At 37.1% G+C, this 13124-nt stretch overlaps 1 long non-coding RNA gene across 1 annotated transcript in view; it reads right to left on the reverse strand.

Annotated features, from left to right (window-relative positions):
- Positions 1-12359, reverse strand: part of LOC123583292 — a 22760-nt gene extending 10401 nt beyond the window's left edge. Inside the window, exons 1-4 of the long non-coding RNA XR_006704821.1 lie at positions 12190-12359; positions 6323-6382; positions 4030-4196; positions 2310-2425 (exon numbers count right to left, since the gene is read on the reverse strand). This is a non-coding gene — a long non-coding RNA (uncharacterized LOC123583292). The remainder of the gene's footprint in view (positions 1-2309; positions 2426-4029; positions 4197-6322; positions 6383-12189) is intronic.
- Between the last annotated feature and the right edge of the window lie 765 nt (positions 12360-13124).

Genomic DNA, 13124 nt, shown 5'->3' on the forward strand with positions numbered 1-13124 from the left:
GGTCTCCTGGAAGTTGTAGTAGTCCAGTAGCTTATGTCTTAATTGGAACCCAAAATTCCTTTGGTTAGGTGGAACCTCCCCCCCCCCCCACCTTGGGACAGAGGACAGCAGCTCTGCTTTAAGCCTTAAGAAAAAATCCTTCCCTTTCTCTACCTTTTGTTTCCTTTTCCTCACATCTGTCATTTTGGATTAGCTAGAGGATGGTGAGGGGGCACTTTAGCCCCCTCATAATTTAGGGAGATTATGCCCCTGACACACATCAGATCATCTAGAGATAGACATGCATGTGAAGTTTGACAAGTTTCCCTGCTTGAGAACAATTTATTTAAAGTATAGGTTTTTAGGGGCACCTGGGTGACTCAGGCAGTTAAGGGTCCAACTCTTGATTTCGGCTCAGATCATGATCTCACAGTTTGTGGATTCGAGCCCCAAGTCAGGCTTCACTCTGACAGTGCAGAGCCTGCTTGGGATTCTCTCTCTCTCTCTCTCTCTCTCTCTCTCTCTCCCTCTCTCTCTGCCCCTATGCCACTTGCATGCATGTGCACTCTCTCTCTCAAAATAAATAAACTTAAAAAAAATAAAGCATTGGTTTTTAAACTACACTATTGGTTCCATTAGTGGAACATGAAATTAAATTTTGTATTTGGTATAAGTAGCAATCAGAAAATAGAACTGGATAGAATTTTTATAATTTTTTAAGAATTAGATAGAATTATTTTTTATTTTTTATTAAATTTTTTTTTAATGTTTATTTATTTTTGAGAGAGAGACAGAGTGCAAGTGGGGGAGGGGAAGAGAGAGCCAGAAATACAGAATCCAAAGCAGGCTCCAGGCTCACAGCTGTCAGCACAGAGCCCGATGTGGGGCACGCACTCACATGGGATCGTGACCTGAACTGAAGTCGGACACTTAACCGACTGAGCTACCCAGGTGTCTTTGGATAGAATTTTTAAAAACTCAGAGGGCCTTACTCATCATATGAAAAATGTTTTTTGTTTGTTTTGTTTTTTTTGAGAGAGAGAGAGAGAGTGTGCGACCACAAGACCAGGAGGGGAGAGACAAAGGGAGAGTGAGAGAGAGAATCTTAAGCAGGCTCCGTGCTCAGCCCAGAATCCAATGTGGGGATTTCACAGCTATGAGATCGTAACCTGAACCAAAACCAGAGCTGGGCAACTAGGCTTAAGCAACTAGGCCACGCAGGCATCCCGAGAAATATTATTTTTGAAATTTGGGGAGACTTCTCCTTCAGGGGGTTGTGTATATGTGTCTCTGTTGGACAGCGATGTAAAATATATTTCTAACTTGGGAACATGGTCAAAAATGTCTGCAAGTCATTGACATGGAAGGCCAACACTAGATGGGAAGCTCAGGGAATGTCTGAGAAAATCTCTCTCCTGCTCTTTGAAGGCCCCAAGCTTTTACCTGCCTTCTCAAAGGACACCTTGTAGCTCCTCAGGGTTCCAACCAGGTTTCCAAGGCCCTATCCTTTGACCTCTCCTTCAGAAACCTAAGAGGATCAAAGGAGGTAGAGGAACATTCTTGGTCACACCCAACACTGACAAAATTCTGCATTTGTTCTAAAACCATTAATGAGGATTTGTCCATTATACTATTTCCTGTTCCTTATTAACTGTCCAACATGAAGAATTTCTTTATGAAATTAGAAAAAAGTGGGGGGGGGGGCGCCTGAGTGGCTTAGTCGATTGAGTGTGGGTTCAAACCCCACATCAGGCTTTTTGCTGACAGTGTGGAGCCTGCTTCAGATTCTGTCTCTCTGTCCCTCCCCCACTTAACCACACTTGTTCTCTCTCTCTCTCTCTCTCTCAAAAATAAACATTAAAAAAAATTTTTTTAAAGAAATTAGATGGAAGAAAACCCTCTTCTCTATAAGTTGGTAGGTGTCCTCCCTTTGACCCTGAGTGCTGGAAAGCTCCAAAACTTCTGGCGTGTTTGACCCTTGTCACTGTAATGTGGTTCAGCCTCCTCCATTCCTGAGTCCTGGCTTTCTTTCAAGTGTTTGCATTGTGTTTACTCCATTTTAATGACAGATGCCCAAATCCCTTCTGAAAACAGAAAGAATGTATGTGGAAAATATAAATGGAAAATATAAATGTCACTCCACTGGGCAGTGAGGGTTTCTATGGTTAGGACTGAGTCTTTTCTCCATATACTCCTTAATGCCTTTCTCACCAAGTTTGGTGAGTAAGGCATAACTGAATTCAATATTAAAGACATACAAAATGCAGGAAAAAGTGAGCCAAAAAAGAAAGAAAGCTTAATTTTAATGTAGGCTTTAAATGCCTACTTACCGCTAAATGATTATCTTCTCTTTTCGTTTCTTTTTTTTATTCACTCTCAAATCCATGCCATGTTGATGGCTACATACTCTGTCCATACCGATGCAAACTTCAAGAACTGTTCTTGCCTGGAAAAAAGGAAGAAAGCATTGGAAAAGGAGAACCAGGACAGTCTCAGAATTAGAAGTTGACACATTGGGAAGTTGAATCATGAACACCAACCATGGGCCAAATAGGGATTAATAGTATCCTTGTCCCTTTCCCTGACTGATTTTTGTCCACAGCACAAATAACCTTCTAATATACTATATCATTTACTTATTTATTTTATTTTCCCCTTCCCCCTAAAATGTAAGCTCCATGAGACTAAGGACTTTTTTCCCACTGCTATATCCTCAGTACACTGCACATAGCAGCTCTCAATTATCTCCAGAAACCACACTTCACCAATATTCTATTCTACTTCTTGAAACAATCATTAGTTTCTGCCACTCTATCTTCCCCAGCCCCACCATAGCTAATCACCTTACTTGAGTCTATCAGGCATGAACTTCTATCTAATGTAGGGAAGGGCGGGGCAAGTTTTAAGGTTTAAGAATCCTAAATTGAGTACAACTTCTGTGTATCTTCTAAACTCCAACAAATCCTCAAACGCTCGCAAGGGAAGGTGTGGCGTTCTTAGGACCTAATGTACTTAGTGACCAGGAGACCAGCTCAGGGTCTCCCTGCAGCCCTGTCTGCATATCAACAGCTACCAACACAAACACAGCTGTCAGGCTTAATGGGCTCTTTCTCCATTTCATCCACAAACAAACTGGAGAGATCAAAAAAATAACTTAAGTGTACCAGCATAAAAGCCACTCATTAAGCTAAGCTTCCAGTCTCCTTTCCTTTGTGTTTCATTGAAAAGAACAGGACACAGAGATAAATAAATGTTTTGGTTCATTTTGGAAGTCCTGATCACTGAGAAGGCAACAGGACAGAGTTTAAAGCCTACCAGATTCTAAGTCAGGAGATCTAGATTCTAGTCATACTTTGGTTACTGCTGTAACTCTTGGTCAATCAAATTCTATCTGGGACTCAGGTTTCTGGTCTGCGAAATGTGGATGATAGCCTTAATAATCTCAGGTGGTGGCTATGAAGGTAAAAGCAAACAATGTTTTGTAGAAACAGGGAATCATATTAATATAAAATAATATCAAATGCTACCCTCCCCTGAAATTATATATATATATATATATATATATATATATATATATATATGATTCAAAAGGTTACAAGTATGTAGAAAGGGCAGTAAAAAATGATAGGTGAATATCCAAGGGTATGTCCGTAGACAGCAAATTAATTTTCTACTTTCTGAGTTTGCCAAGTAGGATATTTAACAACACTGCTAGATATATATTATTTTCCCATTTTAAAGATGATAAAGTGAGGTTTAGAAACCATTGATTCATTCAACATACATTTATGGAACACCGCCAATTTAGGCGCTGAAAGTTAAGTTACTTTCCCAAGGCAACACTACAGCCAGGCAACAAAATCAGGATTCATACTTAGGTCTGTCTGAGTCTAAAACCCACTTTAATAAAAATGATACAAAGTCTCTGGAAGCTGTAAGGAACCCTAGAGCTCATTCATTCCCAACCTTCTACTCCATGAAAGATTAAATTCCATGGAAGGGTCTTTGCATCATTAAAAACTAAGAGGAGAGCATCAACAGGCTGCTTACCAGTATTCCCAGATGACATCGCCGGCATATTGGACGACAAAGCAGAATCCAGTAATTCAGTTTAACAATTATTTACTGGTCACCAAGGATGAGCCATGTAACATGCCAGGTGTTTGTGGAGACACAAACATGAATAAGTATGTTCCTTCCCTGGAGAAGCTCAAAAGCTAATAGAGAAAACAGACATGGGGAAGGACAAAGGCATTGAAGGACAGCTGGAGATCCCTCTTGACAAACTTGTTTCTGAGTATGAGAGACAAACAACCCCTGGGTTTAACTCTGTGTGTTTCATTGTTGCTTTTCATGTGAGTGTGGAGGCTGGGAGGACACTGAGGTTTTACAGAGGTGAAGCAGGTAAATGTTAGACACCCTGCAGGTAGGTTATGTGAAGTACGGGCGAGATTCAAGTTTCGTTAAAAATAATCAATCTTTGGCTGTACTAACTAAATGTAGTAACGTGTGATTAGTACTTCCCAATTCCCAAAACATTTCTTCAAAAAAATTATCCCTTGCAAGCAAAAACATTATGATTTGCCAAAAAGCCCTGATAACTTTCCTTTCAGGAAATGAAGATGCAGAAATTCTGCTCTTTCTACTTTTCTTTGCCATACAAAATTAACCCTCATTAATCCATCCCCTCAGGCTCATCGGTATTAAGAGTTTTATGTTAAATTAGTTTCCATTGCAAGCGGGGGGGGGGGGGGGTGGTGGTGTCAGGGAAGAATATATACCCTCTTTTTTTTTAATACTCTGAAACATATTCTGAAACATATATGGCAGGCAAGCATCTCAGAAAAATGAGTCACATTTCCACATGAAGATACAGGATTATCAGTAAACTTGATGAAATCTAAGTTCTCTTTCCCAGACATAATTGCCATAAGGGAGCGTTCTCTCTCCCTGTTCTCCATCTTCATTAATATGCATGCAGCAGTGAGTGCTCTGCAGAGCAGGGAGGCACAGTGAATCTCTGAAGTTTAAAGTTTGTTAAAATGCACATAACTGTACATATTAAAAATCATAGCTTCTTCTGTCTCCTAGATGCATAGGGGAACTAGGTTTGAAATTAAAGATAAAAAAGGAAAGTGCAGAAAATTGTTCTGTTTCTCTCTCTGTCATATATTCATCAGGATAGAGCTGCACGACACATTCAATGAAATAAAATTAGTTTTTATAACTCAATGGGAGTTCTAGGAGAGCACCTGAACACAGTATTTGCAATGAACATTTGGAAAGACCTAGTCTCTCAGCCCCAAAGCAGTGATGCAGGTTCTATGAATATTAATGAAGAATAACCACACCAACAGGCAAATAGTTCTCTAATGTTCATATCCTCCTTTTTTTCTCCTCCAAAATGTTCCTTTCAATGCCTCTTGAACATCTCGAGCAAATGTCTCGTGCTTTGTGCCCTATACTTAGAATCATACTTGCTAGCTTCATTTCATATAGAAGGCTTTAGAACTGGAGTTGGCTCAGAAGCCACTCATTTTTCAATGGATACTTCCATACCCAGGCTGGAGTGACCTGATCCAGGCCTAGCAAGAATAGCTGGTGAAGATTTCACCTCAAAGTAAATGCCAGTGACCAGTGAGTGTCAAGGATGGATACGCGAGCAGCACGTGTCAGGAAAGACGTCACAATGAAAAGAAGGAATGAGCCCTCATGGGGTTTCTGCACGGGGTCTGGTGATTTGATGCATTATCTCATTCAGTTTTTATAATTCTTTGAGGTGAACGTTATTATACTCTCTTTACAAATTCATTCATTCATTCAACAAATATTTTGCAAGCATCTATTACATACCATGCATTGTTTACAAGTAAGCTAGACTATAAGGTCCTCTCTCTTATGGAGCTTCATTGGATGATATAAATTTGAAAAGCTTTAAACCTGCAGATAATTTATTCATAAATATTAATGAAAGGCTACCAAATCAGTTACTAGACAGTTCAGATACACATTCAATATCTTTGAAGTGCTTTGTCAACTGTAAAGCAAACATAACAGCTTCACTTATAGGATATTTTATATATTTCATTTATACGACTGAATATTTCTGATCTGGAAAATGGTGATAAAAATACCTACTCCCAGAGTTGCTTTAAGGGCTATAGGAAATGGTATATATTCGTTTATAGGCTGAAAACATGTTATTTGCTTCTCTATTTCACTTCCTTTCCCTCCAAATTATTCAAACATAATTTACCACTAACTGAAATGCAAAATGAGGAACATTTATACTGGATTTCCATGAGGGGAGAAGTAATGAAAAGGTTTCTTCAGTGGAACTTACCTATGAGAAAATCCCATTGACTGACATCTGAGGAAGCATTACAGAGAAATTTTGTTGAATCTGAACAAAACAAAACCAAACCCATATTTTTGTGCATCTATACCATTCTATAACCTGTAACAAATATATATAAAATTACAGTCCAGCTTAACTGCAGCAAATTTTATGATAGTCTTCTCTACATTCTTCTTCTAGTATATCTAAAACTTACAGTTTTGAGAAATATATGAGAAGGAAAACAACAATACTTGATAAAACACCAGAAAGGAGTCATCGATGCTACCATGGAGAAATGTTTAATAATAAACCTATGATGAACATCCTAACATTCATGATGATTTCATTTCTCTCATTCTCTCTCTTTCTCATTTGTCTCAAATTTCTCAAAGACAGTACAAAATTTGGAGCAATATATTCTCAAAAGTCTCCAGAAGATGGTGATAAAGGCATTACCAGATTGGATTTAGGCTTTCTTTCCAGCAGTTAAAAAGATGTTGGTGACACAAATTTTTTTTCTTCTTCCTGAAAAACTCTGTTAAGGGAAATTCCAAAACAGAAGCAATCCCAAAATAATCCTTTTACTAAAAGTCAACAATCCAAAGGATCCTATGATCCAAACTATTTTCCAAATTTCTCCAAAGTCCAAAGACATGCCTGGAAAGTTTTAGTTTTCATCTCGAGAGCCAACATTGAACGCTTTTTCTTCTTACAATAAATATTTGCAATAGAGGTGATCAAAATAATATTTGGGTCCAAAAAAGTTTTTATCATGATTTCCAAAATCTTTTATTTGTTTTTTTTTTCAAAATCTTTTAAATATTCCATTTCAGAGATTGACCATAATTAGGCATAATTATGTTTTGTGATGATGTCCTCTGGGAGAGTCTAGAAAACAGTTTTGACATAGTCATGTGACCTTATATAAATGACTGCTCCTTTCTCTGCCTGCTCTTCAACTGTAGAATGAGAGAATTATGACACCAGTCGTTCTCAAAGGAGGTGATCTCCACCCCAATCCCGATCCTCCCTCTCTCTGAGGTATTTTTGGTTTAACTGGGGGGTGCTACTGACATCTAGTGGGTAGAGGCCAGGGATGCTCCTAGACATCCTACAGTGTGCAGAATAGCCCCCACAACAATGAATTATCCAGCACAAAATGTCAATCGTGCCTAGTGAGAAACTCTACATTAGAGGATCCATGAAGATGCTTTCAACTTTGAATTTTACAAAGTTAATAGCTATGTTATATGAGGTGGGATATACATTATATATTCTATATATAATCTTGAATTTGCATTAAAGCCAAACTTCCAGCTTAAATAAATCTCAAGTTTGTCTTAAAGTTCTGAACTATAAGAAAGAAATGAAAGAACTCAGAAGCCAACTAGTTAAGCAATACGTGTTACCTGTCTACAGTAGACATATAGCATGTAGTCTGGAAAACATTTTAAGATGTATTTCCAAATGAAATAAAAAGCCAACCATTGTGGGTCACACCCAGAAGAAACTGGCTGGAGAACTGCTGGATGACCTGCATGGCCTATTAACAACTTTTTACTTCAAGCCAAAACCTGATTGAAGCCCATATACTTGGCTCAAACTAAAGCCAGACAGTCGTGAAGAGCTAGTTTTTTTTAGCAGAGAAGTTTACAATGATTTTCAAATAATTTATTCTTCAAAGGAATTGATGGCGAGTGGGTGGGCAGAGGTGGTAATGGCAGTAGTAGCCAAGACTTAGAATATGCTCAATTCACCCATTAAAATAGAGCAACAAGAGAGCCAAATTAAAAACTTAGCGTCGGGTTGGGGGTGGGGGGCACGTGGGTGGCTCAGTTGGTTAAGCCTCCGACTTCAGCTCAGGTCATGATCTCCTAGTCAGTGAGTTGGAGCCAGCATTGGGCTCTGTGCTGACAGCTCAGAGCCTGGAGCCTGCTTCAGATTCTGTGTCTTCCCCTCTCTCTGCCCCTCCCCTGCTCACGCTTTGTCTCTCTCTGTCTCTCAAAAAAAAAAACCAAACATTTAAAAAAATTTTTAAAACTTAGGACTACATTTACAACAAAATGAGGTGATATGAATCCAAAATATAAGTGGGGACAAACAACCAACAGCCACAAATTCTGCCCACTGCCATTCCTGCAAGAAGTAGGAAAAAAAAAAAAGAGGTCTGTGGTCTTGAGAACAGGAGAACCTCTAAAGAGTCAAGTGGTATTATTGAAAATCATGGAAGGCCAACTTGAGAGTCATGACTGACACCAACATGGTTTTGCTCAACCTAATAGCACATCTGTAAAAGTACCTCAAGGAACAACCTAAAAGGGCTGGAGCAGTTCAGCCGCTGTGCACACATGAAACTGGCCAGCCAGGGATCCCTTCCAGGACAGGGTCTCCTAATGAGAAGAAACTGCTGAGAGTGGAATCAAAATAAAGAAGGATGAGGACAATAGACACAAAGAAAGGAAATGGTCCAGATAAAAGTGGATCCCGGGAAAATTGTCAAGAAATCTCAGAGATCAAGCTAGGATTGCTTTTAAAATCATGCATTTTTAGCACTACATGAAAATAAGCAAACAGTAAAAAAGAGAAGAGGGACTTCTGTGAACTTAGGAAAGCTGTCTGAACCAAATCTCCATCTATCATGCTAATGGGTGGAAAAAGAAAGTTGGAGTAGCCATACTTATATCAGACAAACTAGATTTTAAAACAAAGACTGTAACAAGAGATGAAGAAGGGCATTATAGCATAAGGGGTCCATCCATCCTTCTAATATTTCTGAAAAATCAAATGCATTTCAAACTGAGTAGCAAAAAGGTTTGAAAGTCTACATCTTAGATAGTGACTATAACAGAAAAAATAATGAGGAGCAGAATAACATCTCTGTAGTCCAGAGCTGTCCGATAAACTTTCTCCCATGATAAAATTGCTCCATATTTGTGCTTCCAATACAGTAACTATTAAACACATGTGGCTCTTGATTAGTGAGCTCAAGGAAACAAATGTTTAATTTTATTACATCTTAATTAACTCAACTTTAAATAGCCACATGAGGCTAGTAGGTACTATGTTGGGGAGCACACTACAGACAACAAAAGCATGCCAAAAGACTCACTCAAAAACAGGTCAAAACTGAAACAAAACATTTCAAAATAAGCTAAAGGCACTAAGAAAATCATGCAATTTGAAAGAGCCACAGGAGTCAAATGTATAATGACTTAGAATTGAGATCATAACACTCAAGAAATAATTAAAAATGAAGAAAAATGATTTTAGGAAGTAAGACTAAATTAAAAGAAAACAAAAATAAACAAGCACCACAAATGATACATTATGAGAAACTGGAAGATAAGAAAAGAAAAAATTTAAAAATCAAAAACAGATGAAAATGATTTGGGAAAGAAAACATATTAAAGACTAAGAGGACCCCATATATAGGTAATAAGAATAAAGAAGAAAACCAATGTTAATAAGTACTAAAACAAATTCTAGAGACTATAATTCAAGGACAAATTACTGAAATAAAAGAGACTTGAAATTACATATTGAAAATTCATACCATATACCTGAAAATACAAACCCAGAATGACCAAAAACAAGAGATGCATATTCTAATTAAAACACACACACACACACACACACACACAGGAATTTAAAGTAAAAGAATTCTTTTGGAAACTAGACTAAAGAGGACTTAGTAATAGCACTATTAGATATCATCAAATTTTTCAAAAACACTGTATGCCAAAAGTCAATGTAACTAATTTAAAATACTTAAGGAAAATAAAATAGGAAGCAAAGATTCTATGTTCAGGAAAACAGAGCTTCAAAAAGAAAAGGATAGACAGTAAGCATAATTTAGTTCCTGCTGCCTCATGAGTGCTTCTTGAAGAATCTACCAGAGGCCAAGCTTACAAACAAGCCAGATGACTAGAGACTGATGTCAAGTATTAAATATATAGCTACTTATAAAATTAAGATTTAGTGAAGATTAAAAGGAAAAAAATTATAACATGTAATGGCTATGTGATCTAATAATGTACATTCAGTACACCATTAAAAAATGTTGGAAGGAGGTGCCTGGGTGGCTCAGTTGGTTAAGCGCAGGTCATGATCTTGCAGTTCATGAGTTCGAGCCCCATGCTGGGCTCTGTGCTGACAGCTTAGAGCCAGGAGCCTACTTCAGATTCTGTGTCTCCCTCTCTCTCTGCCCCTCCCCCACTCACGCTTTGTCTTTCTCTCTTTCAAAAATAAATAAACATAAAAAAAACCCAATTTTTAAAAAATGTAGGGAGTATAAAACTAAGCACATTGAAATAATAATAATTATATTTAATTATTAACCAAAAAATAATTAATTACTTTTAGTTTTTTGGAACTGGAAGTACATTGTTATTATGTATGTATAAAGAGGGATAACAAATAATTATGGAAATTTTCTAATTCAATTAACCCTAATGTCCTTGAGAACTAAGATTCTTCATATGGAATTAAGAATATAAAGATATAAAATAGCTCCAGTTAAGTAAAACCACTATAATCCTGAATATAAATCAGAAATATTGGTATAAATTTATAAGCATTTTATGGTTATATGCTAGAAAAGTTATTTCAGTTTTATTTTATATCTTTATATTTATATAATAAGATATACAATTCATATCATATATTATTCATACTATAAATCATTTATATAGTGCAATATATACACATGCATACATAATATATATCATACATACGTGTGGTGTATATCCTATATATTTCTAATAAAAAGTCTACAAAAATAAATATAGCAGAAGGCTGTGGTCTTGAAAAATCATCTCCACTAAAATAAACCAGAGCTTTTAAAGATATGGCTGATTCAAGTCAGTACTAGGAAATGTACAAGATGACCTTAAAACATCTTGACATATCAAATGGATAGCAAGGAATCTAAGACTACCCGGATCATGTCAAAAGAAGAAACAGATTTATGAAGACCCCATTGGCCAAAGATGAAACTCCAATAAGTATAAGCATTGCAATGGACTGAAAACCATCAAATATATTTAAATTATGTTTGAAACCCATGAATTCATAAAACCAATTTATTTTGAAGATTGAGTAAATAAAAAGACAACATTATCATCAGATAACCAAATGATACGTATAAGGGGAATTATTTTTTTATTATTTTTTAATGTTTATTTATTTTTGAGAGAGAGACAGAGCGTGAGTGGGGTAGGGACAGAGAGAGAGGGAGACACAGAATCCAAAGCAGGCTCCAGGCTCTGAGTGGAACCTGAGTTCTATAAATGTCAAATGAATGGATGGATATATAAACCAACAAGACCACATAATAGGAATTCTAAGATTCACAAAGGAACTCTTAAAGTCTGAAGGACTTTAAGCTTTAAAACAGTGCAATTCTCTTTCAACATTAGTTAATTAGCTGGGCCTTTGGTGAAGTGTGTATCTCCTGGTACTTACAAATTAGTATGGAGAAAAGATCTCTTAGTGCTCCTGCCTTCCCTGAGGAACCAGGATGCATCCTTCTTAGGGCCAGTGCAAACTGATAGTGCATTCCTTTGAGGCCTTATCATAACACAATGACAAGTTTATTCCTTTTATATGTGTGTGTCTAACTTGGGCCACTGTGGCTTCCTTTTCTGCTTCATGGGCATAGTGACCAACAGAGGATAAAGAATGAAAGATCAGAAAGGAAGCTGGGATGAAACCCAAGACTAGGTTGAATACATAGATACAGTGTTAATCTTCATACTCAGAAGAAATGAGTTTAGGAGGAGCATGCAAAGAATGGGAGACGGAAGCTGGTTTACATTTACATGCATTGTCTGTACTAGTCACCCGGTCTTTGCTTCTCCCCACCTACTTACCCAAATGCAGTGATGCATAAATCTTCTTCCATGAAAAATACTGCCAGTTTTATGTTACTATCTTCATCCAAAGGACTCGTAATTAGTGCCGGTCAGAGACCATTATATGTAAAAAGAATCATGCTATTTAGACAAGAAAGCCACAACATTTTGATTTGGATAAAGACCAAATTTCCTTCAATAAGAAGTAATACTATTCCCTCTGCTACATAGAAACTACATTTAAAATTCTTCTTCTGCCGAGGTATAGTATATCACATGAACCTTATAATTTATGTAGCATTTCAATTGTTTCCTTATTTTTCTGGCCTTTTCTTAATACTTGTTTAAAAATCTCTCTGCCTTGGCCTCCTGAGCCTGTTGGAGTAATATTATGAAACAAATGACCAGACATAATGACTTTCCAAGGTCCTTGTGCTTCCTTATTAACATTCAGTTAGCATAAGTCCTGACTTTATTATTGACTACATTGAATACACAAGACACTGACCTCTGCCATCTGTGACTAAATCTCTTCCTGCAGATCTATCAGAATGGTTTCATATATGGAGGAAGCAAGAGAAAACAAAGCAGCAGCCACTTATCTTTTCTGTCCCTAGAAACTTTAACACACTCACATTTGCAATCCAAAAAAAGAAAAGAAAGCCTCCTTTGCATTAATTACTGTAAAATCTGGAGTGAGGATGGAACATAACCAAGAAGAAAAAGTCACGATGGCAATCCCAGATTTATCTTTTAAAACTAAGACAACACCACTGAATAAACAGAATCAGATATATTCACCCACTACAAAGCAAAATGACCAGCATATATAATTTATTACTGAGACTTAACATCGACTGACAGGACCCAAGGAATGCTTTGATTGGTTAATGATGACTTTATCACATTTGAATATTGGAAAATCTGCCAATTGTTTCCACATTCCACTTTAT

The sequence above is a fragment of the Leopardus geoffroyi genome, chromosome B1 (assembly GCF_018350155.1).
Source record: "Leopardus geoffroyi isolate Oge1 chromosome B1, O.geoffroyi_Oge1_pat1.0, whole genome shotgun sequence".
NCBI lineage: Eukaryota > Metazoa > Chordata > Mammalia > Carnivora > Felidae > Leopardus > Leopardus geoffroyi.